Raw genomic sequence first — 24,190 nt, forward strand, 5'->3', positions numbered from 1 at the left:
TAGCGAACCTTTGGCACTTTGAGCGTTTCTATCTATCTATCTATCTATCTATCTATCTATCTCTATTATCTATCTATCTATCTATCTATCTATCTATCTATCTATCTATCTATCTATCTATCTATCTATCTATCTAGCTGCCTACCTCTGGGGGCTCTCATGATCGCCTCTTTAACTTGGTGTAGACCAAAATTGGCATGAGAAGGTAAGAGGATTTGACGAATATGACTGTCGGTCATGACATGAATAATGTGAAAATCCTGTCCAGTACGTCGGCAAACCCTTTCCTCCAGACACCCGTGGCACACACCCGTTACCACGGCCCGCGTGTACGGGTATGCGCCACAGGTGATTGCCAGTTTTTATCTACCCAGGAACGGCGAGAACACACATTGGTAATTAAAATGCCAGAGCATTAAGAAAAACCGACATCGGCAGCGTTGACCTCGAATGGAAAGAACAAAAACTAGGATCTCAGCAGGAATAGAACCCAAGGATTCTGCGTGACAATCAGGTATTCTACCACAGAGCCACGGCAGGTCTAGAAACTGCTTCGGAAAAACACCAATGCAGGCGTAATGTCGGTGCAACATCAATTGTGGTTGTGGTGCTGGGTATATAATTGTGTAACAATGCAACAAACATGTCCTCCTACGAGAAAGGCGTCATGTCAGGTTAACGTCTCTGGTTCCAGTGTTGGCTCCGCTTTATAGCAGTCTAATAAAGATTGCATTTGTATTCCCATGGTTCAGCAAGCTATAATGAAGCATTGCTCGACCCCGGAAGAATACATTAACGAAAGTTACGTATGAGATTCCCATGATTGCACCGTAACGGGCATTTAGTTTCGATAATAGTGACGTATGTACTCTAACGTGGGGGCTGACGTTACGTCGCACCATAAGTACACTTAAACGCCAGCGTTGTCGACGTGCCTGGTAAGCCCAATATGTGCACACAGCTACTACACTACAAAATCACCTTGATCAACCTCGTAACGCTTGGCTCAAAGCCATAAAATGCAGCGTAGAAGTACTCGCTGACTGCTTCGCATGAAACCGATTCCCAGAAAGCATGGGATCTGCCGAATTTTTATTTGGAGCAACAATCCGAAAATGTTTAAAATTCATGTCAGTACTTCTTTAACGAGTAGGCCGACTACGTACTGGGACTCTGGAGTGCTCTTCGAAATCGAAACTGCCTCAGGTCCTAACATACGAGCATATAAATAAACATTCGTCTCGCGCTGGGCAAATGAGTTTCGTTGCCGTTATTAACGAGACTGTCGCCACTGATTGTGAGAAAAAAAAGAGGTTCAGAAATTTGCTGTCGCCCCTTCTTTAAGACATGCACGTAGTTGTACTGCGGTCACGGAAAAGCGCGCGCGTTGTTCTTCACTCCCGCGTACAGGAAGCATCGGCAAGCCTAAAGAATTCGTGGCACTTGCTGGACAAATAAAAACGAAAATTTAAATAAAAAATAAATTACGACTGGATTCTGATAGCGTTCATGTCAGACCAGACTTTGCGTGCAGCAGCCAATAAAAAAGCGTCACAAATGTTCCATTCTTGAAGCACTTTGCGCATGCGTGTGGGAGCGACATTGGTATAAAAGGCAAAGCCGCATGGTCTACAAGTAACAGCGGTTTAACTCTGTGTTGGCAACGATTCGTGTGGCTTCTTCCCGCGGTGGGCACTTCGCAGTCTTCCTGCAGATGTACTACGTGGACGACCGATTCACTGATCGAGCATTTGCGTATCGGCATGGCTTGGTGTCTGCGTACCAGGAGCCAGGCCTCATGGTTCTACCAACAGCGCTCTAAGTGAAGGTGAGTTATGCGTTGTAATATTTTCTCTGGAGCAGTCGTGTTTCGCTGCAGGTGGCAACGAAGTTTCATTTGTTCAGACTAAAGTGGTAATACTGAAATTGACATTAGCACAAAAGCCTTCAAGAGTAATAACAATTCGTCCGGTTTCACGTGCCAGAACCACAATATGAATATGAGGAACGCGCTTCAGTATAGTAACGGAGAACGGGCCAACAAAAAAGCGGCAGATAGTTACTCTCGCAGAGAAAGAAATCTGATGATGAGAGCAGTGCTTTAATAATACGCAGTAGTCCTGTTATTCTTTCATTTATTTGCTCCTGCGAAGAATTTGGGACGCTTCTTTCAGCTAGACCGGCTTCCGTCGACACCTAGCATGTTGCCGTCCTATACATCACAAAGCCTACCGAGTAAGCTAACTTGAGTGCGATACCGTGACATTTGCGCCAACGGCTACAAGAGATGCGTCCAAAGCCTACCGAGTAAGGTAACTTGAGCGCGATACCGTGTTGCGTTCACTTCAGTTTTGGTCGAAGGCAGCGCCGTGACTTTTGTACTGGCGTGGTTTCCTTTATATGGTGCTACATATCTCTTACTACTGCCGATAAATGTAGCCGCACCGTTGGCAAACATTGAAACAATCTAACCGCAGGTTCAGTGCCGTCGACGTTGCCGGCGCTGCGCTTCGAAATGATGTACATGTTTCCCATACTTTCTGAAAAAGGAGACAACCGTGCAAGACCGCATGTAGAAAGCTAATCAGTGGTACACACGATGTGTGTGATCTATATCGATAACTTCCACTTCTTTTGTTTCTGAATGGCGCGCTTGCACAACAACTTCTGTTGAAAACTCAGATTTTTGCTTTTTGTGGTATGCTATACTTGTCAGACGTAGCAGTTCGCCCTCTAAATGCGCCCGTTCAGCAATGCAGGAGCGAATAAGTGACGTTATATCGTATAGATTAACATGCGCACGTTAGCTGAATTATAGACGAAGTCAAGGTCATTTTCGGGTGGTCAGTGGTGCAGCAAATACATGACTGCGTAATATTGTCTCCTTACCAGTAAATTTTGCCCGTGCGGGTACAAGATGTTCTAGATATGTGTTTCCATAAGACCATGCAACGTTTTTCTGCATGGGCGGCCGTAGGTATACACTGAAATTTAGAAGACAGCACTTCGGCGCGACTGCGGTCAAAACCTGGTGTTCAAACAAACTTGTATTTTTGTATTGTTTTTCAACCACCATACACACCGTACAAGTTCACATACGAATTGCATTTTCTAAGTAAGAATTTGTGAAATATTGGGCAGGCCTAGTACGTGACGTGCTGCAACACAATTTTAGGCATCTTAATTCACTGATGCTCTCGAGGCATCTTTCGCTTGCATGATATAACTCCTGAGAAAGCATGTGCAAACCACGATACGATTGAAGAACGCCGCAGTGGGGACTCCGGGTTAATGTAGACCCACCGGGATTTACTTAAATTGCAAGTCCGTCGCGGCGGAGCAGCGGTTATGGTACTCGGCTGCTGACCCGAAGGTTGCGGGTTCAATCCCGGCCGCGTCGGTCGCATTTCGATGAAGGCAAAGTGGTAGAAGCCCGTGTACTGTGCGATGTCGCTGCACGTTAAGGAACACCGGATGGTCCAAACTTCCGGAGCCCTCCACTACGGCGTCTCTCATAATCGTATGATGTTTTCGGGACGTAAAACCCCAGATATTACTATTAAATTGCATCCAGTTCTGAGAACACGGGTGTTCTTCGCATTTCGCCTATCGAAATCTGGCCGCCATCGCCCGGAAACAAAGCCCGCGACCTCGGGCTTAGCAGCGCGATAGCTTACGCGCTAAGCCATAGGCGTGCGCAGGGTTCCCCATTAGGGGGGGGCAAAGGTTCATTGCAGCGCCCTCCCACCCTACTAAGTCAATGTATGGGGCATATTTTGCGCCCCCCCCCCCCACCCTTAGGTCACTAGAAGGGTCAATGTACGGGGCATATTGTGCGCCCCCCTATTAGGGGATTAAGGCGGGCGGCCGCCCCCCCCCCCCTGCCCCCCCTGTGCGCACGCCTATGCGCTAAGCTACCGCGGCGGGTCGTTATTCAGCTCGCATCTCTGCAGTTTTATAGCTCGCTCACCTCTGCAACCAATTGAACCCAACCCGCTAAAGCGGTACATTCATTAACGCGATGCAGCCGCTTTCTCGTGACTTTTTTTAATTGCATAAGTGCGATTAGCGATAACCATTTTGTAGCTCACGGCTGCAGCGAAGTTGAGAGCTCTGTGGCCAACGTAGCGGGGCGCCCGATGCGCGCCGCGCGTTGAGCGAAAACTTTGTACGAACTATTGCGCAGACATGGTGCCAGAAGGCAGATTGCTCAAGCTAATCGTCAACAAAAAAAGGCGGGGGGGGGGGGGGCATTTCATGCAGGCAGTCACGGCCACGACATCGTCGTGACCCGAAAACCGTACGACCGCACATGCACATATACCATCTGATAGCGAGCACCAGGAGTAATCCACCCTTATTGTGCTGCCGACTGCGATTCCGTTTTGCTGGTAACATTTTTGCGGATGATCTCGCCCACACTTTTCAACAAAACATGAAAAAGTGTTGCTTCAAAAGCGGCGCAGATTGACTGATAGCATTGAGCATCCTTCATGTAGCAAACACACGTGCGGCGCGGCTGACGACTCACTGCTGTCGTCATACGCGATGGGACGGCAGTGAGAGATGTGGTGGGGGCTAATACTACTCCCTTGTAACTAACTTTGGAAAAATTAAATTTCATTGCAGTTGGCCTTCTGATGCACTTAGGATGCATCCCTTTTTTTTCTTGCTAACGATTATTAAAAAAATAGTCTGCATTAGCGAAATGGGCTCAAAATGTGGTATAGGTATGTTATCGCGAAGAACGCCGCGCGATGCTAGTCGAACCTATTCAGAAAGCTTGGTGAAATCACATCCACGGCCTGCCTGACCTTTTCCCGCACCTGTCACTTGCACAGGACATTTGTACGTTTTTCACAAAAAAATAAAAATCAAGGGAAGTGATTAACGAAAAGACCGGTTGACTAATTCATTGAAAATACGATTGGTTTCAACGGACTCTATCAGCTATATGTACTGGACGATGCCCTAAGTATCTGCTGATGCTTTATACGCCACATATTGTATATGTACAAAGTGCCTCTGATTATTTTTTATTTCCTTATTCATTTATTTTTCCTAATTTTCTTGTCTTTGTGTATTTCTTCAATACTACTATCATGATGATGGGATAGTCGGCTCTACCGTAGCCTACCTTCCTATATTTTTTTTTTCATATATAAATTTATAAAAAAAAGCTGACCAAAGCCGCGTCAGTGCTATCGCGTAAATGGTAGAGGCCCGTGTACTTAGATTTAGGTGCACGTTAAAGAACACCGGATGGTCGAAATTTCCGGAGCCCTCCACTACGGCGTCTCTCATAATCATACAGTGGTCTTGGGACGTAAAACCCCAGATATTATTAAAGTGCTATCGCGTGTAGTACTGCATAATCGCTCCCATAGTTTCAGAAACAGTGACGTAGGGAGCAACAAACGCAATCATTACACCCAATCACTAAACCGAATCAGATACAATACGTGTTGCGCGAGACCAAGCAAATAGCTGCACGACCAGCCTTAAAGACCATGCTATACAGGGTGTTTAAGCTAAGAAGCACCAAGTATTACAAAAATTAAGCATAGGAGCTACGCGTCTTCAATTAGCGCAGTATTGTTCTGAGCCATATAGAGCACGTCAGAACATTTTTTCCAATCCGCCAAGCTTGGCAATTAACAAAGATTGCTTAATGAACTTTTTAAATAGTAACTCTAGAGAAAAGTTTTCAATACAGAAGTTGTAGCGCTTGCTCAGGAACATCGAATTTTTCAATCTATGTTAAGATAACTCCCCAGCTTAATTTTTTTCCGGCCTTTCTTTAAAGCGCGCAAATTTTAAAAAATACGACGTGACTGCCGCCAAACGCGCGGCGCTTTGTGCCCTAAAATGTAGGTTAAACGAATTATCAAAGGCTGCTTCGCGCACGCAGATCGATGGAACAGGTTATCGGTGACTGCGATGGACGTTAAGCGACAAAATGAGCATACCGTTTCAACAATAACAAAAAAAAATTCTTCAACGAAAAAGTGGCAGCCACGGAGCAAATGCCACATGAGACCGTAGGCAGCATTTGATGCAGCGTAGGAACTGTTTTTTCTTTTCTTTTCGCACCGATGAAGACACGCATCGGAAGACGAAGAACGAAAACAGCGCTAAACACGGGACGAGAAGAGGACGCAAACACCGCGCCGTGTCCTCTTCTAGTCCCGTGTTTAGCGCTGTTTTCGTTCTTCGTCTACTATGCAGCACCAACCAGCCCAGTCAAGCACTTTGTTAAACAGGCATTGGAAGGGGCGAGGTTGACAGCGCGATGAAGGACCGAGATAAGATTCACTCACACGAGGCGGCCACCCTTACTGCGCATGCGCAAACACTCTCCATACACCTCCTCGTCACTCCCCCTCTGAAACGCGGGCTCGATATGCCGAAACGCTGCTTCGAATCGCCTCATGGTCCACTTTAGCGGGAGATGGTGATTTTTTTTCTTTAGACGGTACGCCCCTATCATCATTTAGCGTCCATCGCAATCGCCGGTAGCCTGCTCCATCGAGCTTCGTGCGCGGAGCAGCCTTCGATAATTTGTTCAACTTACATTTGAGGGCCCTAAAAGCGCCGCGCGTTAGGCTGCAGTCACGTGGTACTTTTTAACATTCGAGCGCTTTAAAGAAAGGCCAGAAAAAAATGAAGCAGGGGAGTTAGCATAGATTAAACGAGCGCTACAACTTTTGTATTGAAAATTTTTCTCTAGAGCTACTATTTAAAAAGTTCATTAAGCAATCTTTGTCAATTACCAAGCTTGGCGGATCTGAAAAATATTCTGACATGCGCTATATGCATACCCAGGAATTCGGGACATCGCTTCTAGTGTACCGTTTTTCACACCACGTGGCGTACGGACCTTCAACGTTCAAAATTCGCGCGATGACGCTTGCCGTAAGCGCACGAATTGAGAACACAATACATAAAAAAAAAAAGCACGATGACGACATCCGCTACAACCAGCGAGCGCGAACCTCAGTCGCCGACAGATAACCGCAACGCATGCAATAAGCGGCCGGTTGGGCTGCTCGACTGTGAATCAGCAGTTCTGTTGCAATGAAAGCGTGTACACGTATACAACTCGCTTGGCTGTGCTTGTTGACGACGAACTCTCGAAAGAGAGCGCTGCCCTTCCTCTCATCCCCTGCCTCTCCAACATATTTCGTCCAATGATGTGGGTTTCTTAAAAGAAAGCAAGAACGTCCTTTAGCGCTGCTGTTTTGTAGATGTGAAAAAGCTAACTTCCAGAAAATAATGCAACCTTGGGAAGTGGTGACGACGATCGCAGGTTTCCGAATGTGCAGAGAGTCTTGATGTCCCCAATTTTTGTTGGCGTCAATTTATCGAATCAACATTTCGCACTATTACGTGAAGACGCCTGGCTGTGTTATATTCGCTGCCACAGACATTTTATTGCGATAGCAATTATATGGACAGTCTCGGCTGGAAAATGTCCGTCGCAGTCATTCACCGTATATGTATAAGTATGCATATATATAGAAAAGCCATAAAGAAAAATAATTTAGAAATTCTTTCCCACGCGCGGAATCGAACGGGCGACCTCTCGATTTGCAGCCCGCTGCCTTAGACGTTAGGCCACGACAGCAACGACAGCACCATCTTTCAGCCTGCTAACGGCGCGCTATTTATATACGCCATGTAATTCAGCATGCTTTCTTAGTGGCTACATAGATGGCGCGACGTGCGCGCGCCGCTCCTGCGATCGCCGTTGCTCTTCGCTTATAGGGCGTGGTCGCTTACGTGCGCTTATCTCGAGGAAAGAAGGGGCGGCCGGTGGGGTGCTTCGCTTCGCTCGCTGCAGCGGCCGCGTTTGCGAAAGGAGCGCGCTGTTCAAACAGAACAAAAGCGACAATTAGTTCGAGCTCGTCTTGTGTGTACCTGTTCGTTCTTTTCGTGCGTCCTGCTTTATGTTTCAGCAGTGCGCTTCAAAGTGTCGAGCTGTGACGCATTAGTTCGCGCTCGTCCTGTGTGCGTTCTTTTCGTGCGTCCTTTGGTCTCGAGCGACGCGCTGGCAATTTCGAGCTGCTTCCCATTCTTCGCGTTACATTACAATTTATTGCTAACGCATTCATTGCTTCGCCGTTGCGGCGAAACTGTGACTTTTCCTTTAAAGCTCAATAAGAAGCACAAGGAAAGGAAGAATACCTTTGCAAGCAGAATAGTGTTGGATGATCTTCTTAAAAAGAATGGTTTTAATAAAATAGCTTTAGTTTCAACAGCGCGCTTTTTGTTTCTAAATAACATAACTAAAGACGTCGGAAAGCACTGACTTCATTATACCCATGACACGCTACACAGGCCGCGTTTTCCTCTCTGTTAAGTTTGGTGAAGGATTTATGAGACAGATTAGATTCCTATAACGTATCGAGAAACCCGCGTTGTTTGCCTATGCTGGTGACTGCCTATGCTGGTGGTGACACGATGTTCACCTACTAATCTACAGACCTAATTTGTCAGAAATCTTAGATCATGAAGTTCTTCGGTTTCCTCGACTACCATATCACTCATCGCCATCGTTTCAATTGTACAGTAATGTCAATAAACAAACCGCACCGTCAGAGGGTGCTAAGTAACTATCACTCATTAAGGAGAGAGCGTTGTATGGCTCGTGATTTTAAATATCCGGCGTTCGGCGGCGCGAATACCATTGGTACCAAAACTCGAGTGGGCCGATACCGCAGGCTGTGCAACAACGGGTGAGGTGGAAAATGCTTGAGGGTGAGGGTGGGACGAACAATGCAGTTGACTAATAACGTTGAAGTAGTTTAATTAATGAATGTCTCTCCAGAGCATAGGCTACTGTGGTCTCCTTAGCGTGAGCTAAAGGGGTTAAATTTTATTCCAGCGCCACCGAGATAATGTACATACTCGCCGTGCGAGCTATTGGCAGATAAAGTGTGGCGCTGCTAAGCGCGAGGTCGCGGGTTCGATTCCCTGTCATGGCGGCCGTATTCCAGCGGGGATAAAATGCAAGAACATCCGCTCACTTAGATCTAGGTGCACGTTCAAGAACCCCGGGTGTTCAAACCTATTACAGAATTCCCCACTGCGACTTGCCCCGTAATGACAATGTGGTTATGGCAAGTAAAATCCCTTAAATTATTATTTAAGTAGGACGCTGGGGGACAACAGAAATAATATGTGAAAAACAACCCCATACACACGCTTCATCATTAACGCTGGAGTGTCACGCACCGAGTTTTGCCTAAATTAATTTTGGGCATGTTCTGTCATCTGCTTATTAATAATTCGCAAGTATACACGTGTATTTGCATGTGGACACTTCAGAATTACGGATGCTCTTGCCGCAGGATTGCTTGCTTTGCTCGCTAGGCCGTCTTCTGGCGCTGCTGTCACATGCGAAAAGCTACACCGCAGTGTGTATTTTCGCGGGGTACAAGTCAAGAAATGGCCTCTCCTGCTCTTTGTATTTTTTTTTCAGTCATATAGCAAGTTGAGGAATCCAAAACACGACTAGACGCTTAAGACGAGTGCGGTTTAAACCAATGCACTTCGGAGAAAACGTTCAACCACGTTGAATATAAAGGCATCGAGCTTTCATTTTTGGTAATTCAATTTACATAAACCAACACTCTACCAGTATCAAGTGTTAATAATAATAATAATAATAATAATAATAATAATAATAATAATAATAATAATAATAATAATATTGTTGAGGTTTCACGTCCCGAAACCACGATATCTTTATGAGGGACGCCGTAGTAGGGGGCTCCGCAATTATTGACCACCTGGGGTTCTTTAACGTGCACCTAAATCTAAGATTTATTCCAGTATTTTTATATATGGTTCGTCGACGCTCTGATTCCGTAGTTCCTGCGTAACTGCTGATACTCGACCGAATCAAATGGCTTCTCGTAATCTATGAAGGTTATATATAGGGGTTGGTTATATTCCACGCATTTCTCTATCACATGATTGATAGTGTCAATGTGGTCTACTGTCGAGTATCCTGTACGAAATCCTGCTTGGTCCTGTGGTTAGTTGAATTCTAATGTTGTTCTAATTCTGTTAGCTATTATGTTTGTAAATAGCTTGTGGACAACGGACAGTAAGCTGATCGCGCCTGCAATTTTTCATGTCCCTGACGTCCCCTTTCTTGTGGATTAAGATTATGTTAGCATTCTTTCAAGGCTCCGGTACCTCACCGTCAAGAGGCACTTCGTATACAGGGTGGCCACTTTTTCTAACACATTCTGTCCACTGTCTTTCAACGGATCTGATGTTACCTGATCACCACCAGCGGCTTTGCCTCTTTTCCCTCCAAGGCTTTCTTTATTTCCCCTGTCGTTATTGGTGGGATGTTCCATTCCTCTGGTCTACTATTACTTCTTACATTGTCGTCCTGGTTGCCCCGGCTACTGTGCAGATCTTTGTAAAACTCATCAGCTACTTAAGCTATCCTATCCATACTGTTAGTGACTTTGCCTTCCTTGTCCCTTAGTACCAGTGTTGCGGAGTTCCCACTCCGGAATTGGAATGACTCCGGAATCATTCCACATTTTCGCGATCCCGGATGGAATGGGAATGGAATTAAGCGCTTTTTGCACGGAATGGAATGTGAATGTAATTACGTCTGTTTCCGAAAATAGAGCAAGTTTTCGTCTACGCGCTGTTTATCAAACTTTTCAATTATCACTAAGTCAGAACCTTGAATTTAACAATAAAGCAGTATTTTTAAAATGGCTTGGCTTATTACAAGCACGGTACATTTATATAATAATAATACTATCTGGGGTTTAACGTCCCAAAACCACGATATGATTATGAGAGACGCCGCAGTGGAGGGCTCCGGAAATTTCGACCACCTGGGGTTCTTTAACCTGCGCCTAAATCTAAGTACACGGGTCTCAAACATTTTCGCCTCCATCGAAAATGCAGCCGCCGCGGCCCACGCTACATTTATAAGCAACGCGCCTACTACAATCCTGTCCTTATATAGACTGTGTTGCTCCGAAGTCTCGAGCTGAGAGCTGGTCAGCCTGCACTCCCACTGCTCCGGGGTGGGATCGTTTCATTATTATCGTTATCCCCTTTTCTTTTGCGTCTTTTCTTGCTACGACTCGGCACATACCCGCGTTCGCATCGCGAGGGCATTGGGGAGGAACGTATTTTCCGACACCCTTAATTGCTACTACTGTAATATGATGCTCAAATTGGTCATGTAGGCCTGAGTACATGTTTTTTTCGAAGTCGAAGGCCATAACGTATTCTCTAGGTCCACCTTTAGTTCGCCAGAGCCAAGGGTAGACGTGTAAAAGTGTGAACGATCTGCAAATTTGTAAAAGAGAAACTGAGGCATAAGTTAGTGTGCAAACAAATGCATTATCCCAGCAGATACTGAAGAGAGAAACAAATTATCCCTGCGCGTTGGTTCCCATTGATACCCCCACACGAAAGCGGCCTGGGGCGTAGCCAAGGGGGGAATTGGGGCGGTTCAACCCCCCCCCCCCCCGAAATTTTTCAGTTTTGCTTGCGTATATAGGCACGCACATATACAAACGCACACACGATCATGCATAAAGTATGGTTGAACCCCCCCCCCCCCCGAAAAAAATTTCTGGCTACGCCCCTGAAAGCGGCGAATACTCTATGCACAGCCTCATCTTTATCTCACGAGCAGTTTAATACCTGACACACGTAAATAACCTTTGCGACAAGGAAGACATTGCATGCCTGCGCGCAGGCGAACACAGAAAGTCCTCCTCACCCCATCCATGCTTGAAAGGCGCGCTTGACAAGCATGAGTGCTGACGAGCAGTGCTGCCCAGTGCTGCCCAGTATTCGATGCAAAGGCACAAGGTGCCCGAGCGGTGCACTGTTCCAACTAATACCAGCAGATCTAGAGGGTTTTGTTCCCTATTAATCAAATCTTAGTTTTCTCCATATTCACGACCGCTCCAGAGGCGTGGCAAAACTGCTTAGTCTTCTTCAACGCTACTTTTGTCAGCATAAAAATGCGTTATGTCGTCATTTTAGCATTAACACATTTAAGCTTAAACAATATTCAAACATCACCATTCGTTCAAACATGCTGACCATGCAAATACTATAGGTAGCGGGAGAACTGCCCCTATGGGAATTAGGAGGGTGGATGTACTGCACGAGATATGTTACCAAGCTACTATCCCTTGATCTTGGTTACTTGCTTTGCGTACTTTTGCAGCTCTTAATGAATCTGATGACATCAGCCTGATGGGGCGCTCATTCTTAACTCGATAAAACTATCAGATGCATTTCATACGCTGAGGAATTACAGGAATGGAATTACGGGAATGGAACTGCCCGGCCATTCCCGGAGTGGGAATGGGCGAATTTTTTCATTCCGAGGAATTGAAGGGAATGGAATTGCGGCAAGTTCTAATTCCCCGGAATGGAACTGGAATGAAGGCGCCCATTCCGCAACACTGCTTAGTACATACATCTGGTTTTTGCCTATGCCCAGTTTTCTCTTCACCGATATGAGGCTTCGTTCTAGGGATGACTAATAAAAACATGGCACGAAGTCAGTCACGTGCGAGTCGGGCCGGGTCCCCTGCCCCTGCAGCATAAATTAAATAAAACAATACAACTCTGCTTCCTAGATGAAGTTCAGGAGCGGTCTATGCAATTCGCAGATCCATTTGGAATCAACGTCCGTCGACACTGTCGACGAGCTGAAGGTGAGGCTCTGATATTTAAAGAGTACTCGAAAGAGTATACGTAGTAGGCGTTTACTAAAATAAAGCATACATTGATTAGACCGCGTGCGCGTCATTCGCACCATATATGTAACAAACCGTAAGCTTTTATCGCCCTTCGTTGATACTAACTGCAGTTGTTGCATTTTAGAAACGCTGGTTGTGCTTTCGCGTGTTGGCTAGCAGGTGAATGTATACCGCAGATATGTATAGTCGTGAGCAAGATGAGCTGCAACTCTGACATTACCTTTTGAATAGGCTATACGAGCAAGCGCAAGAGTGTTCATGACACCAAATGCTCAAACGGAAAGGTGTGTATATGGCAATTCAGTACGTCACATTTACGCTAGTACATTACAAGTATTTGTACACTAAACATTAATTCGGTGTTCGGCTCATAATGATGACAACAGAACGTCTTGACGGCATCGGGACGCGATAACGCACATGCCACTTAAGTGCTACGTCCGATATACATACATACGCTCGGCAATACCTACACTGACTGCGTTCTTCCTTTCACATTTCATGCGTAGATACATGCAGGTGCGTTCGGATATGTGAAGTGTTTTACGAAGTAGGAATATTCAAGCGGGGACGTGTTTATGTTTGTTTTTTTCGTCTCGTGCTCCCACGGCACCAACGAGCAGCGGGCGACCGAACGGCTGGCTCGATCGATGTACACACTTTTCCCATAGTGCCTCACGCTTCCACGGGGCGTTCGGGGATTGCTTTAAAGGGTTTATTAGCAAGAATCTCCCAATACAGTCACCCTCTCTCTATAGGATATCATGTGATGCTTTGCAATCATATCCTTCAATTAATTTTATTGCGATAGCAATTATATGGACAGTCTCGGCTGGATTTTGCCGTCGCCGCCGTGATGCACCGTATATGTATAAGTATGTATATATATATAAAAGCCCCAAAATAAATAATTCAGAAAAATGCTTCCGAAGCGCGGAATCGAACCAGGGACCTCTTGTTCCGCAGCGAGCAGCGCTATCCACTACGCCACGAAACGCAGATCCTCCACGTAGCTAACGGCGAGCGTTATATACACACCCTTTAGCGCTGGACGGACTCGGAGACAGCAGGCGATAATAAGCGTTTCTTCATTACCACGAGATGGCGCTAGGAGCCCGACGGGCGCATTTAAAAGTCGTCGGCGAGCTCGCTCGCTTCTTATATTTGCGCATGGGAGAAGCTTGCGCTTCCGCTGTCTGCTCGCGCGGTTTTCTCGTGGTGAGGGGAAGAGGGATGTTTCACGCTTTCACCGTGATGTCCGCGCTCATGTTACGGAGCGTACGGAAGTCACTCGATCTCAAGGAACGCCGCTAAACGAACAAACAGAAGATGAGCGCGAACTATCAAGTGTCACAGCTCGACACTTGAAGCACGCTAGTTTCCTTCGCTGCTTCGGCCGCCTTTGCAACAGAAGCGATGTGCAAACTGAGAGTATCCATTGGCGAGCCTCACTTCGTATTAGTTCCTTGCTATCGCATTCATTGCTTCGCCCTTGCGGCGAAACTGTGACTTCGTTATTATATATCTCCACTTAATTATTTGCCTGTAACTATCAGCGCAATTACTCCTTTAAATTGCGGAAGGGTGTCTTGAAGGGCCAGTTGGTGCCTGTTACTGCGTTGAAAACAGCGCGAAAACGGGACGAAGGGTAAGGAACAAACACAAGGCGCTGTTCCTTTGTTTTCTTAGCTTTCGTGCCGTTTTCACACTGTTTTCAACGCAGTAACATGTAGCAACTGGCCCTTCAACACAGCCTTCTGCGATCTGTTTCTCTTACATCAGGCTCTTTCGCGCCCAGTGCTTTGCATAATTCATCAATGTGCCAGCGCTTGTGTCGTTTTTTCCTTAGCCTTTGTCCAGTTTTCGCGCTGTTTCCAACGCAGTATACTCCTATAAATCGTGATCTCTCGTAAATGTTTGTCGTAGCACATGTGAGTAATAAATGGGATCTATATTAAAGGAATAATTATCATTGATTACGAATTAATCATATTTATTGCTGCTAATAATTAACAATATTCTATCATTTGCCGCCATCGTGCTATAACTGCATTGATTGAGATACTAGCTATCTATCTGTCTTAATTATGTCCTACACTGACAGCTTTCACCCCTACATCTAAAATATGTTGAATTCGTTGTCGCCATTCATTAGTAATGCACTGCATGCCAAGGTGTGAATGTAGATCAACATTAGTCACTTGCTGAGAATTCTGCTTGGTTAACCTAATTTTCAAAATTCGCGCAGCTTGCACGGAGTCGCGCAAAGCTTGGCTAGAGGGGAGCTGGTCGACACTTGGCTGGTCCTAGCTTGACCAGCCAAGTGTCGACACGTGCATTCACACGCATATGCACGAAGTGTTCACGGGATCACAACTAAATCACGAGTATATACTATAGTTGTTGATCGGGATTGGGTATCGTTTGGCAATCGCAACACCAGGTAGGATAATTAGCTTAAGTAGAATAATTAGAATAATTAGATTTGTAACGGAAAAACAGCGCGAGAAGACAGGGTCGGAAGGGGCACACACACAGGACTCGTGTGGGTGCCCCTTCCGTTCCTGTATTCACGCGCTGTTTTTTCGTTACTATGCTAACAAACCAACTAGTCCACCGACATGCAACAGCTTAATAGGTCTAAGAGGCACATTGGAGACTTGGTGTCGGTTAGCTTGCATCCCAAGTCAGACAAGCCTTAATTATAACTGAATTAGCCTAACTCGCACACTCGAGGCTCGGCCCCGAATAGCTTGCATTCGAAGTCAATCTAAGCCTAATGAGCTAATTATCCTAATTAAAGCTAGTTAGGCGCAGTACTATTTAGTCTTAATTAGGCTTTGCTCGGCACATCTTGCCAAACGCGGCATGGCTACGCACACCAGAATCTCAACTAGGCTTAAAGGGACACTAAAACGGTTTTGAATTCGCGAATTTATTGCAAATTCGGTATCGCGACCTCTTAGAACATGCCTGCGAAGGTTTTTCCCCCGATTTTCGACTAAACAACGGCGCTATAAGCGAGCAAACTTTGGCCGAGGGAACGCTCCCCTGCGCGCGCGGAGCGCAGGTTAGGAGGACGGCTGAGAGAGAAACGTGGAGAGGTGACGTCATCGACAGGAACGAGCAGGGCCGTTGCGCCTGTTTGCTTCGATTTGTTATTTGTTTCTGCTGCGACCTGCTGCCTAGCGAAGCACCAGTTGTGCCAGTTCGCATGGGTTTCTTGCCGTTGCACCACTGTCTTGTTTCGATTAGAGATTTTTGGTGTCCGACATTCACTAGTTGTGTTTGTCGGGGGTTGAAGCGGACTCGCGATGCCGCAGTACTGCGCGGCATATGGCTGCTGCGACACTTTCGGTCGCGATGAGATCGATTTGCATAAGTTTCCTCGGGATCAGAAGATGGCTGCAAAATGGGTCACTGGAGTTAAAAGAAAAGACTTCAAACCTACGAGAGCAAGTGTGCTGAGCTCTAAGCACTTCCATGACAGCGACTACGTACGAAGCCCGTCTCTGATGCAGTCGCTGGGATTGACGATCAAGTGTATGCGACTGAACAGCGACGCGATTCCTTCTGTGTTCCCGCGCCTGAAGGGGGCCTCGCCCAGGACGTAAGGTGCTTCCGTGTAAGGTGCTTCCGGCTCAGGGGCGTAGCCAGAAATTTTTTTCGGGGGGGGGGGGGGGGGGGGGTTCAACCATACTTTATGTATGTTCGTGTGCGCACTTGTATGTGTGCGTGCCTATATGCGCAACCTGAAGCAACCAGATTAGTTTATCGCGAGTCATCAGCGTCTCGGAGAAAACGACGAAGTTGCGCATCAGCTGCTCCGCACGTTCGATAGTAATAATATCCGGGGTTTAACGTCCCAAAACCATGATATGATTATGAGAGACGCCGTAGTGGAGGGCTCCGGAAATTTCGACCACTTGGGGTTCTTTAACGTGCACCTAAATCTAAGTACACGGGCCGGAAACATTTTCGCCTCCATCGAAAATGCAGCCGCCGCGGCCGGGATTCGATCCCGCGATCTTCGGGTCAGCAGTTGAGCGCCATAACCACTAGAGCACCGCGGCGGGCCTCTCCGCACGTTCGAGCCTAGCGCGAGAGAAGAGGCCCGCAAGAAGACAGCATCTGTGGTTGCCCATCGGAGAGCAAGCATCAATAAAAACGTGTGGGAAAGCGAACGCCTCACGTCTTCCCACAAGTCTTCAGAAATGTCCAGTTTCGCTGTTTCAAGCTTTGCGCGGCTTAGTGCAAGCTTCGCGAATTGTTTTATTTTCGCATAGTTTTCGAATAATCAGCACCGACGGGAGAACCCGAACACAATGAAACTCTAGAACAGCTGAAGGTCATTTTTGTCTTTAATAACTGAATTACCAATACGCATGCAGCCCAACAATTTGCGAGATTACCTATGCTAATTACCGGATGAAGGCGTTTTCTTTCTTCTTAAAACTCCACTCCTACTCAATTTTTACTATGCTGCATCGCATTAATAAGTTCCTGTCTTCGTCTTGTAATAACTGACGGCAGGGACTACGACTGCGCTCAGCTTCACTATAGACAACAGACGCGTAAATTATTTGCGTAAATTGTTCTTGCAGAGGCCCATGTTGTAATGTCATATTTATCAGTTTTATGACAGATTTAGCTGTAGGCGTGGTGTCTCAATTTTATTTTAGAAGCAAGCGACTAAGTGTCACCATGATTACGGTAGTCACTGCTGTATTTAAACCTATAGTTGCGAAATATTTCGAAGGCTCTGGTCGCTGCTGTATACGAGCTTACCCCGGTATTCATAACCGAGGTTTTAGGGTCGGTTAAAAGTAACCGTAATGTTGTTTGGTGAAAGTTTGTGAATGTTTGTTTAAATTAAAATGTTGTAGTGTGTAGGACTTTTGAATATGGTTGTCTTACTATTGGAAAACTATCCCAAGAGTATTCGATTAGTATTCTATTCGGTGTTCTATTCGTTTCGTATTCGATTTGGTTTCAAAATTCACTATTCGCACACCTCTAAAAGAAGGGGAATTTTTAAGGGCTCGTTTTTCTTTGTTAGACACAACGTGGCATCAATTCGGCCATAACGAGAATCCCGCTACGAAAGAACGACAGAAAGGGAATTTTTAAGTGCTCGTATTTCTTGTTGAACACAACGTTGTGTCTAACAAAGAAAAACGAGCCCTGCAAAATTCCCCCTTCTTTCGTCCGTAGCGAAAATTGTAGCACTTGTGGGAGTCACGCTCATCGCGCGGCTGGCGCCGCACGTGCTGCGCACCAACGATGCGCGTGGCACAGACACTGGCTTCAAAAGGAGCAGCCAACGCGCCGGCTGGACAGTCAGCGACGGACCCGCGTGCATACGCGCGGTGTGCCCCCCGGCGGGGCGTAGGTTAGTGGGCGGTGTCGTGGCCCATGAGTTTACGCGTTTCCTTTATTGTTTCTCTTAATGTTTCTGGTAGAATGAATATTTTAGTTTTTTGCATCGGCTGCGGCGGTTCCTGGGGCAGGCGGCCCGAACCCCCCTCACACTTGTTTTACATAACTAAAGTTACACCCTTTAATTGAGTCTTCGGCTATGCGTGTAGTATTAGTCTTGTTAGCGTTTAGTCCGGCTAGTGCTTGTCGCTATTCAGTGTTATAATATAGGCCATGCTTGTAGTTCCGTCATGGCCTACAAGTTCACATTAGACTAACTTGCGTAGTATGTATTCTACAAAAGATCAATGGAGTTGAAAAAGGTGTGGCACTTTACATATTGTACAGAAGACGTGCTTTCGTAATAGTGCGAGCCTGGTTGCTGGCAAAAAGTGTATCTTTAAAGAAACATGCTGATAGGTTTAGGACGATTGCAATAAATATGACGCATTTTCAGAGTTCAGAATAATCGTATGGTTTGCGTGGTCATTTCGACAGTCATCAAGAACTTTATTGACAAGTCCTGAGGAGTTTAAGGCGCCGGGGCAACCACGAGGGACACCCTAGCAGCCGCTACCGTAGGCGACGCCCGAGTCGGGGCGGGAACGTGGTGGCGTTCCGCCAGTTCTTGGGCCCTCCGGACAGCCTTGAGTTGGGGGTGGAGCTCGGAGCTACTGAGTGCCTCTTCCCAGTCGGACCAACTGGTGACTGGTCCCCGAGGTAACGCCAGACATTGCCAGAGCATGTGCGAGAGTGAACAATAAAATTTCTGTGCAATCTGGGCATTGTGGAGTGATGTCAGAGTTGTAATGACCGAGTAGGCAACGCGATGGGTACGGTCTTGTTTGTAGCATGCGAAAGGCTACCGCTTGCGCGCGTTCAAGCTTTGTGTGTGCTAGGGGTATTGGCTTCTGTTGTTACGATAGTGAGAGGTGATTTCGTGGAAGGTGAATAAGGGGTCGTTAAACTAAACTATGTCTGGACCCAGCTATTCGGTGGCTGGTTGATCGTCGAGGCAGGTGAGTTCTCGCGCTCGGTCATGAGTGGACGTCTTTGCTCATGTGGGCAGGCAACAAAGAGAGGCAGTGCCAGCACATGCCTCACGCGCGATATTGCCGGTTTCGTAAGCCGGAATGACGGCGCGTGCGTCTGTGAAGACGCTGGTGTGCGAAGGATCGATCATCGCTAAAGCTGTGGCGACCTGCTCGGCTATGGCGCTCGTTGCTAGTCTAACCGAGGTGGCTGAGCGTAGGGCTCCGTCGCAATATGCTACCGCGAGTGCAACGGTGGAGGAGTTACCGTATTGCGCCGCATCGACGAGTACGGAAGAGTCGCGATTCGCGGCGGTGCGGTCGAGGATCGCGCGAGCCCGGAGCAGGCGGCTGCCCTTGGTGGGTTGTTGGTGGACGTTTCGTGGGAATGGGGTTACCATGTAGGTATCTCGAACATCTCTCGGGAGGGTTACTCAGCGTTCAAGGTAGGGGTGTGGGGGACATGCCAGCCTCGTTTAAAAGTCGACGGCCCGCCTTGGAGGAGGAGGAGAGGCGGACCGTTTGGGCCGTAGTCTCGGCCTCGATGAATTCGTCGATGTCGTTGTGCATGCATAGTTGATCGATTCGGGAGATACTCGTGTTTTGGGGTAGGATGAGGACTTGTTTAATGCTTTTGCGCATGAGTTTCGTCTTTTCCACCTTTATCCAGTTGTGGGCAGAGGCGACGTAATTGATGTGGCTAATTAGGAACGTTTTCACTGTCTTGGTTAATTGTACCCGCTCTACTTGTGTGCCAATTAGCACGATTTCAGCAACGTTGTTTCGAGGTGCAAGAATACTGCTTTAGCTTATTGTTAATAAAAATTCGGCAGATCCCACGCCTTGTGGGAATCGGTTTCATGCGAAGCAGTCAGCGAGTATTTGTCTATGCTGCATTGTTTGGCTTTGAGCAAAGTGTTACGAGGTGGATCGACGTGTTGTTGTAAGTGTAGTAGTTGTGTGCTTATCGTGGGCTTACCAGGCACGACGTCTACATTGGCGTTCACAGGGTAGCTTAAAGGAGTACTGACACGATTTTGAAGTGCAGCAAAACGGACGTTTTTGTTTTCCTTGGCATGTAGTGTTAACGCTCTCCCCACACCGCATCCGGGAAACACGTATAAATATGTTTGATTTTAAAGATTTCATCTCCCAGCATCTGCAAGGCAGCTTCACTGCATGGAGAGCCCTATGACGTTTCAAGTCAGCTCACTTGGTTTGCGAAATCTGGGTTCTGCATGCAGCCTAAATCACAGAAATTGCTGTCGGAGGCACTGGACGACAATTCACTCATCATGAACCACGTTCGACTGACAGCAAAGGACGGCAGGTGCATATTTCGTGGGTTGCAGTCTGCACGTGACGCCACGGGCAGACTTGACACGCCACTATGGAGCCGCCCTCTCGAAAGCGAAACCGAAACTGCTGGTTGAAAGAAGCGGTATTAAAAATATATGCAATGCATCCCCAGGCACCACGACACTCTTTTTAGGGTACTCGGCACCCGTGCTTTCATTTAGAGCAACAACCCGAAAAATTTTAAAATTCATGTCAGTACTCCTTTAACCATTTGCGACACGGCGTCCTCGTTTGTGGACACCAACTTCAGAGGCGCGTCCCACGCCGCGTGTTTCTTCAAATGTCCTGAAACTTAGTGTGCACATTCGTGCACGCTTCCTGATTGGATAACTAGCGGTCATTTAACTTCATTGTCCTGCGCATTGCTGCAGATGACCACTTTGCTGGAGACACTACCATGTTAGACGATCGTTCGACGTGCCGCGTTACAGGACCAACATCAAGAGAATCTGTTTCTCCGCTCGAAACGAATACAACCAAGAAAGGTGTGCATGCTTTTCGGGTCTAATAGTTCATTCTTTTTTATGCAAGTATTGAAGCTGACTGATGGCAAAATAATTAGATAATTAGTTACATGCGAATTAACATGAATTACTCACACAAAGCAACACATTCGTTCGTTTTCTTTCCTGGAATGTAATAGTGAGTGCCTTGGAATCATGCCATGCGAATTTGACGCATTTGCAGGCAGTGAATCATAATGCGTGTCTAAAGGGGTCATAGTCGGACGTCACGTCAGCACTCACGTTAGGGCACAGACGTCAGTATTATCGAAACGGAGTGCACATTACAGTACTATACGTAACTTTCGTTAGCGTATTCCTCTGTAGTCGGCCAACGATTGAATATAGCTTGCTGAATCATAAATAGAATTGTAATGTTAATTAGGCTGCTATAAAAGCGAAGCCATTCCTGGAACCTCAACTGACGTTAACCCTACATGATGCCTGTATCATAGTGCGCTTATGTAATGTTTGTTGTTTTGGTATAAAATTAGATAACCAGTACTACAACCACAATTGACGTTGCACCGACATTACGCCTGGGTGTTCTCAGAATCAGAATAAAATTAATTCAACAACGCCTGCATAGGGTCTTTTTCCAAAGCACTTTCTAGATCTGGCGTGGCTCTGTGGTAGAATACCTGATTACCACGCAGAATTCTGGGGCCTGATTCCTGCTGGGACCTTAATTTTAAAACCCCAGGAGGTCGAAATTTTCGCAGCCCTCCACTGTGGCGTCCTTCATAAATGCTGGCTTTGGGACGTAAAATCCCAACAATTCTATTACTCAAACGTCAGGAGTGGGCCAAGTTTGTTTTGAACATGAGTGAACTCAACCTTTGATTTTGGGTAGTCAGTTTAGTGCATGGTTCTACTCAATGCTGGAATTGTGCAAGGTCAGTTTTGGCGTTAGCCACGTCCATTTTGGAAGTGGGACAAGGTAGCGTCGAGAATTCGTCCATTCATTTTTGGGTGGGCCTAAAAACGCCCAGTATACCAAACCATGCATTGCCAATGTTATCCTGCAGGGACATTGCCAAACTGCGCACTGCTTGTTGTGTTGACATGCAATCCATTCCCCCGGTGAGTCCAGTTGAAGCCCCGTATTATTTCCCGATATCTGCGACATCTGATAGAGCGCGCTCCAAAGGATCTTAATGGACTTTTTCCATCCATTGTTATAGATGCGAAATCTTGACAGGTAGGATATGTAGAGAAGAGTTCGACGAAAGTTCGATTGGTCAGGTAGCATTAGGATGAAGTTGCGGTCACTAACCAAGTCAAGGCAAAAACGCACGAGGGATGTTTACGGGCTTGTACGGGTTCCTTGATCACGCTAAAGCAGGCAGAAGACGTCTCTTATACTAAAATATGACTTAGCGAATTGGTGTCGTCAGCGGACAGATTTCCATTGTTCCTGTTGGCGGTGTCGACTGAATAAAAGTTTTAGTATTCTAGTTGCTAGATTCTTCTCCTTAGCTATTGTATTGGAGTCATACAAATCGATGCGGTGACCGTGGCAAAGTCAGGACGTTCGATGCTTTCTTGTTGCCGATTTCTCTCTGACGCTCCTTCAATATCCTCCTGAACTTGCCAGTTTCGCTGATGTAGCTACAGTCTGCACATGGTACTTTGTCGACAAAGGGGAATTCTCGCTGTTTATCGCATCCCCGAGGTTAGCAAGCTCATTTTTCAGTTTGTTGAACGGTACGCGTGGATTGTGAATGTCGTATGTAAACATGCGGTTTAGAGCTCCGCTCACACCTGGAACGGACGGAACACCGATGCGCCCTGCAGAAGGCCTGCTTTGAGACGGCTTTCGATAAAACGAGAGATAAAACAGCGGAAGACTTCTGGCAAGCCTGATGGCATGAGTAGCCGGTATGAGTCCTTCCGGGCGCCGAACGAGAGTGTTCCTGTTCACTCACGCAGACGTGGAGGATGGAAACGATGTTATCCAACTTGTATTCTGCAGTGAACTGTTTATATGGTGTTGAGAAGACTCAGGAGATTTGTTGCGTCTTACACTTGTATAATGCTGAAGCAGTCGTCTACGTAACGGGTGAAAATATTTGGTGTGGGCGCAAAGTAAGCGAGGGCCTCTGTTTAATGACCTCTGTTCCCAAGTTGCCGGTAGTCATGGAATGGAAGATCCCATGGCAATTACGACCGTTTGCTGACATAACCGTTTCCTGTAGGAGGAGTATGTGTTGCTCAATCACATCTCAAGCTCCCTTAGCTGTTCACTTAGCCATTCCCGATTAAGTAATTTTCTGCAGTAAAAGAACTCAATGTAGTAATTTTCAACATGACTTTGTTATCGCAAGATTAGTCCTGTAATGCAAGGTTTTTGGCTTGCAATTCCAAGAAGTTTTGTTAAGCCACCGTATAGCATGATTTCTCCTTATAGAAGCAATGGTGTGGTTTTGTCTTTCCACTGTAGAAATATGTGTGCTCGTCTCCTTCGCAGGATCCGGAGAGTAGCAGAATTCGCGACGTGTCCTGCGATGCCCAGGGGTTCAGCTCTTTCGACAATGCTTCGCAGCGGCTCGGTGACCCATACCAGCGTACTTGGTGTCTTCTCCATCTGGTACTTTGGGGTTCTGTCGATCAAGTGTTCTGCACGACCGAGCGTGCTTGTCAGCGAGTTGCGTTCTCACCGCAATCGAGATGTTCAACCATTGCAGTAACGGTGGACCAAGAGCAGCAGAGTTCAAGGACTATCAAATGCAGGTGCGTACATACATTCACCGAGGTGTATATTATCTATTGAGGACCAATAATTGCTTGCGTCTGGTTTCGCTTTTGAATTGTTCAATTGCGAAAGCGTATGCTCATTAGTTTGCACATTGAAACACTTAATGAATGATGCATACGGAATAAAATTTCTGCCATCTTCATTCTATTACCACCGTAGGAGAATACTGGGCACAAAATTGTACCTTCAGTTCCGTAATAACTTTCAGCGAATGTTCGCACTAATGTCGTTGCGTGGGCAGTTGCCAACCTTATGCAGCTTGAATTTGACGTGTGCGGAAGTAGCGTAGACGTTAGGGTGAGTCGGGTGTAGCTCCATGTCGTGATGAATTGGCAACACAATACCAATGAA

General features: G+C 46.6%; 1 long non-coding RNA gene across 1 annotated transcript; it reads left to right on the top strand.

The window, feature by feature from the left end:
• Positions 1 to 1,720: 1,720 nt before the first annotated feature.
• Positions 1,721 to 23,807, top strand: LOC125757001 (uncharacterized). The gene is made up of 3 exons (XR_007414987.1): positions 1,721 to 1,828; positions 18,687 to 18,908; positions 23,552 to 23,807. It is a non-coding gene; the product is annotated as an uncharacterized LOC125757001 (long non-coding RNA).
• The last annotated feature ends 383 nt before the right edge of the window (positions 23,808 to 24,190 follow it).

Source organism: Rhipicephalus sanguineus, chromosome 1 (genome assembly GCF_013339695.2).
Source record: "Rhipicephalus sanguineus isolate Rsan-2018 chromosome 1, BIME_Rsan_1.4, whole genome shotgun sequence".
Taxonomy (NCBI): domain Eukaryota; kingdom Metazoa; phylum Arthropoda; class Arachnida; order Ixodida; family Ixodidae; genus Rhipicephalus; species Rhipicephalus sanguineus.